This window comes from Rhinatrema bivittatum, chromosome 8, assembly GCF_901001135.1.
Source record: "Rhinatrema bivittatum chromosome 8, aRhiBiv1.1, whole genome shotgun sequence".
NCBI lineage: Eukaryota > Metazoa > Chordata > Amphibia > Gymnophiona > Rhinatrematidae > Rhinatrema > Rhinatrema bivittatum.
Window position 1 is genome coordinate 94530877 of NC_042622.1, and position 6859 is coordinate 94537735.

The window sequence follows — 6859 nt, forward strand, 5'->3', positions numbered from 1 at the left end:
GTTGAGTCTTCTGTATGTTTCCTTGTCTTTTGTTCCCTTAGTCAGTAACAAGCTACTCTTAAAAATACAAAAAAATTAGAATCATTTACTTAATCAGCTAGTGTGGGCATGCCTGTGCTCCATCACACCTAAAGCAAGTGCAGAGAGAATTGATGTTCCATCATTGCCAGCCTTCACATCAAAGTCAGCACGTGATCCCCAAACGGGGAAATGCTAAAAGCTTGCATGTTAGGGTTTGAAAAAATCCACCTACATGTGGTTAGGGAATATTTGCTAGAGATGTGCATTCGTCTGGGACAAATAGACAATTTCAACAAAATTGTCTAATTCGTCCTGTTTCGGCAACCCCGAAAAACGAAGCAAATTTTCCAGAAATTTTGTTTTTCAGGATTAGTGCGCACTACCGGGGAATTAGTGCACACTAACCCGAAATTTGGGGCGGCTGAAAAAAAAGCCCAATTTTGCAACCAAAATTTCCCGCGGCGGGAAAGCCGAACCAAAAGGTTCGGCCGAAGCACATCTCTAATATTTGCCACAGCAGGAGTGTTGGGGTGGCAGCTGGAGGAGGAGGAAAGGAAAATGAAAAAGGGGTTTACCTGAGGGGTATGCACTCATTAGTACAACTGCCCCTCCCTCCCAAAAATTGTTTATGGAGTAGGGGGTGGTAGGAGTACATGGTGAATGTGTTTCTTCTTTGTAAGCCTTGGGAGAATTTTTCAAACACTGCCCTGTGTGGCAGATGAAGTGGAAGATTCGGGAGCAACTTGAACTTTATAGGACAAATTTGGAACATCAAAATTGGGCTTACTTGTCCAGTTGCTATCAGGACAAGCTTATCCAGCAGAGTAGACAATCACTTTCAGCATGTGTAGGATTGTGTATTTTGGAAGCTTTTTTTTTATTGTGTACTTTGACTTGTAACCAGATCTGCAGTCATCCTTCCTTTCCCAGCTCTCAGCAAATGTCCTGGGTCAGGCTGATAGTTTTGCATGCAATGGGTAGAGCACCAAGCTCTTTTGTCCTACTTGTCCATAACTGACTGTGCTTGAGTAATTTACTTAACCTTTGTGGTCGGAAACGTTTGATACAAATGGAGGCAAGATCACTAACTTGCTTATCTGACGAGACTTCTGCTTTATCCATAGAAGGAGATGCTAGAAAACTGGGAGTACAAGAAAATGAGGCATTTTGAGAATTTTTCAAACATCTAGGAATCACAGGGATTTGGGGGCTTTTTGCAGTCTTTCTAGTACTGTAGACAGTTGGGAAGCAGGATCAAGGGGACAATAGCCTTGCAGCAACAGTAACTACCCCCAGCTTATATTTCTTGTGTACAAGTTTTGCTGCACTGATCTGCTGTAGTGAATAATCTGTAGAGTTCCTTTGTTCATACCTTCAACCATTGCAGATATAGCAATTGCTGCTTACATAAATGATGAAATTATTACTTACCTGATTATTTCCTCTAGGACAGGCAGGTCAGTCCACACTAGTGGGTTATGCACTCCAACCAGCAGATGGAGACAGAGATCACAAACTTGCTAATGTCACTATCATATTAATATCAGCTTGCCAGTATTTTCTTCAAAAGCCAACTGTAGAAAACTAAACTAATTCTTTAACAAGAATTAGTGTGCAAACCTCTTTTTGGGTTTTTTTTGTTTGTTTTTTTAAACAGAAGCACTGGACTCGGCATGAAACTAATGCAACAATAACAGAGGAAAACAGTAAATAGTCCACTTACCAGGTTCTCTGCTGATCCAGAAACTTTCTGAGATCATCTGTCATACGAAATTCATTTGTAACTTTAAGATATTGCAACAGATGCCACCACATATCCAAAGGGCATAATATCCGGAATACCTGCTCATCCAAACCCCTATTCAAGGATGGCAATGAAACACTGATTCAAGTGAAAATTTGAAACCACCTTTGGAAAGAAGGAAGGCACTGTCCTTATCTGTACCCTTCCCAGAGTGATGACCAAGAAAGGCTCTCTAAAAGACAGATCCTGTAGTTATGAAATCTGTCTCACTGAATAGCGAGTAGGAACACTGTCTTCATGGTCAACAAATGTAACAAATGCTGTGAAAGGTCGGACCCACCAAAAAAGAAAGGATCAGATTCAAATCCTAAAGGGGCACTGGCATCCATAATGGAGGCCTATTGTGCTTTACACCTCTCAAAACCAAGACACACCCAAATGCAAAGAGAGAGGTCTCCCTTGCACCCGACCTCTATAACATGCCAACACTGCCACTTGCACTTTCAGCATATTCAGAGCCAATCCCTTACTCAGACCTTCCTGCAGAAATTCCAAGAGTAAGGGAATTGACATTGTCAAGAGAAGATGAGTGATCCAGGCACTAAGTCTCAAAAATCCGCCAGACTCTAATGTAGGCCAATGAAGTAGAAAACTTGCATGCTTACAATAGTGTACTCACCATTACTAAGGAATAGCAGCACTTCAAGAATTGAGCCTCTCAAGGGCCAAACTAGTAAGACAAAACTTATCCAGATTGTAGTGGAGGATTAGACCCCGCCACAGTAGACCCCTGCAAGTAGGCAACTTTAGCGGCCCATCCACCAGAAGACACCAATCTCAAGCCACTAGCAACACCAAGGCTGGATGCCATGCTATCTTCTGGAGCAGCCCACCAATCATGGGCCATGGCGGAAATATTCAAACCAACTCATTCCTAGGCCAAGACTGAACCAGCATATCTACCCCGAGTGCTCAAGCATCTGTTTTCAACTGTAAAAACGCTCCACCTTTGCATTCTCCCATTTGTCATCAGATCAGGAAAGGCCACCCCTACTAAGAAACAATGAGGCAAAAGGCCTCGGGCATCAAATCCCATTTTCCCGGGGCCAATGTGTAGTGACTCAGATAATCCACCCAAACATTGTTGACCCCTGTGATATGGGAGTCTGACAGTGCCTGGAGATGCTGCTCCACCCATGGCAGGAGAATATCCATTTCCAGAGAGACCTGTTGACTCAAGAGACTCCCTGTGATGATTTAAGTAGACCACTGCCATAACATTGTCTGACATCACTCGCACAGCTCTTCCAGTTAGCCGGTCTGCAAACTCCAAGAATGCTAGATGAATCGCCCAGGCTTCCAGATGATTGATGGAGCAGAACTTCTCGGGAGACCACTGTCCCTGGGCCACCAACTCCTGGCAGTGAGCTCCCCAGCCCTAGAGGCTCGCATCTGTCATGACCATTATCCAGTTGGGAAATTCCCAAGAGCAAAAAGACAGACTGAGCACTGAGAAGGGAGCAGGACACAGACAGTGAAGGAGGCAAGCAGAAAAGAAGGGCTGAGCCCAAGACTTCCTTACCCTTCTGGGACCACCGCCACTGTCAGAGGAGGGAGAGGGCTACCAGCCTTCACCTCACTACTGTCCTCAACTGCTTTCCTCACAATACGCTCAACTGAGGGAGGGAGCACTTGGAGGTCTGTCTATCCAACTGCCCTATATCTGGCAGGGCTACATCAATAAGGCATGTCCACCATCTGCTGGAGATGGAGAATACTTGCAGGCTATGTCTGAGCAGGGCTATGTGAGTGTGCCATCAGCAAGTCAGTGATCTCCATCTGCTGGTTGGAGTGCATAACCCACTAGTGTGGACTGGTTTGCCTGAATGAAGAGGAATGGTCATTAACACTACAGTTGTGTTGGCACATAGCTAGGTCTTGCATCTTTTTCTGTTTTACAGGATGAGCTTAACAAATTACTATGCAGGGTGATAGGAAGCAAGCCTGACCTCTGTCCTCCTACTCCTTTCTAGAGCCTTGGTCTGCAACAGAATTAATATATGAAGCTAAATCTGACATCTTTTGATGCAAACAAAATGTGAAAGAATTAATTTGTTGTGTGGTATAGTATATTTTTTGGACTTTGAGTTGCAGACCTTTGCTTATGAATCTTTTCCCTTTTGTATGACTCAAAGTTATAATCAATGTACATTCTCCCTACTTTGTCATCACTTTCACTGTATGATTTCCTGGTTTTCTTATTGAATGAGTCCTTTGTTGCTCTTGCCTGGCTTTGTACCTAGTGCTGTACTACATATACTCCTTTGTCATTGAATCTTATTCCCACCCACCCCTGCTCCAATTCTGGCACCACGGTCTAGTGCTTTAGGATCCTGCTCTACCATTGTACTGTCTTATGTTTTGGTGATGGCTGAATCTTCAGCTGCTGATGAGCAAGATGAAACTATCCTTTAAGAAGGAGATAGATCAGCTTTTAAAGTAAATCAAAACGGAAAGCCGACAGTCACTCAGCAGCGCATAATTCAGAGGGAGGTATCTTCGAAGGATACTAATCAAGCATTAGAGTAAGGGCATCCCAACAGAGAGGTTCCAATAATAAGAAAAGTAACCCATGTGCCTTTAAGTAAAGAATCGCCTGAGCTAACATTCCAATTTATCCCTGTCAACCATAAAACAGAATTTAATACAAACAAAAAAAACCACTTTGAAATGCTTGTATACTAATGCTTGTATACTAATGTCAGAAGTGTAAGAAGATGGGAGAGTTAGAATGTATAGCAGTGAATGATGACATAGACTTAATTGGCATCTAAGAGACATGGAAAGAGGATAACCAATGGGATAGTGTTATACCAGGGTACAAATTGTGATGATAGAAAGGAGCAACTTGGTGGTGGGGTGGCACTTTATGTTCAGGATGCCATAGAGTGCAACAGGATAAAGATCCTGCAAGAGACTACATGCACAATCGAATCTTTATGGGTAGAAATCCTTGTGTGTTGGGGAAGAGTATAGCGATAGGAATATACTACCATCCACCTGGCTAAAATGTTGATACAGTGAAATGCTAAGAGAAATTAGGAAAGCTAACCAAATTTGTAGTGCAGTAATGATGGGAGATTTCAGTTACCCCAATATTGACTGGGTAAATGTAATATCAAGACATGCTAGAGAGATAAAGTTGCTGGATGGAATAAATGACAGTTTTATGGAGCAATTGGTTCAGGAACCAATGAGAACGGGAGCAATTTTAAATCTAATTCTCAGTGGAGCGCAGGATTTTGTGAGAAGGATAACAAAGGCAATAGTGATCAAAATATGATAAAATTTGATTTAACGACTGGAAGGGGGAAGTAAGTAAATCCATGGCTCTAGCACTAAACTTTCAAAAGGAAAACTGATAAAATGAGAAAAATAGTTTAAAGAAAACTGAAAGGTGCAGCTATAAAGGTTAAGAGTCTGCAACAGGTGTTGACATTAAAATACCATCTTAGAAGCACAGTCTAGATGTATTCCACGCATTAAGAAAGGTGGAAGTAAGGCCAAATGATTGCTGGCATCATTAAAAAATGAGGTGAAAGAGGCTATTTTAGCTAAAAGATCTTCATTCAAAAATTGGAAGAAGGGTCCATCAGAAGAAAATAGGATAAAGCATAAGCATTGGTAAATTAAATGTAAAACACTCATAAGACAAGCTAAGAGAGAATTTGATAATCATAGCCATTTAAAAACGTATAATAGAAACTTTTTAAAATACACCTGAAGCAGAAAGCATGCGAGGGAGTTGGTTGGACTGTTAGATGATCGAGGGGTTAAAGGGGCACTTAGGGAAAACAAGGCCATCACAGAAAGACTAAATAAATGCTTTGGTGTTTACTGAAGAGGATGTAGGGGAGATACCCATTCCGGAGACAGTTTTCAAGGGTGATGATTCAGATGAACTGAATCAAATCATGGTGAACATGGAAGATGTAGTAAGCCAGTTTGATCATCCGAAGAGTAGTACATCACCTGGACCAGATGGTATACACCCCAGAGTTCTGAAGGAAATAAAAATTGAAATTTCAGGCTTATTACAATTAATTTATAACCTATCATTAAAATTATCCGCTATACCTGAAGACTGGAAGGTGGCCAATGTAACCCCAAAATTTAAAAAGAGATTCAGGGGTGATCTGGGAAACTATAGGCTGGTTAACCTGACTTCAGTGCCAGGAAAAATCATGGAAACTGTTATAAAGAATAAAATCACAAAATATTTGATAGACATGGTTTAATGGGACACAGCATGGATTTACCCAAGGGAAGTCTTGCCTCACAAATCTACATTTTTTTGAAGGGGTAAATAAGCATATGGACAAAGGTGAACTGGTAGATGTAGTGTATTTGGATTTTCAGAAGGTATTCGACAAAGTCCCACATGAGGGGGTCTAAGAAAACTAAAAAGTCATGGGATAGGAGGTGATGTCCTTTTGTGGATTGCAAATTGGTTAAAAGACAGGAAACAGGGAGTAGGATTAAATGGTCTGTTTTCACAGTGGAAAAAGGTAAACAGTGGAGTGCCTCAGGGATCTGTACTTGGACTGGTGCTTTTTAATATATTTATAAATGATCTGGAAAGGGGTATGATGAATGAGGTGATCAAATTTGCAGATGACCCAAAATTATGCAGAGTAGTTAAATCTCAAGTAGATTGTGATAAATTGCACGAGGACCTTGTGAGACAGGAAGATTGGGCTTCCAAATGGCAGATGAAATTTAATGTGGACAAGTGCAAGGTGATGCATATAGGAAAAATAACCCTTGCTGTAGTTACACAGTGTTAGGTTCCATCTTAGGAGTTACCAACCAGGAAAGAGATCTAGATGTCATTATGGATAATACATTGAAATTGTCGGCTCAGTGTGCTATGATAGTCAAAAAAGCAAACAGAATGTTAGGAATTATTAGGAAGGGAATGGCAAATAAAATGGTGGATGTCATAATGCCTCTGTATTGCTCCTTGGTGAGACCGCACCTTGAATACTGTGTGCAATTCTGGTCTCCACATCTCATGGAGAAAGTGAGAGAAGG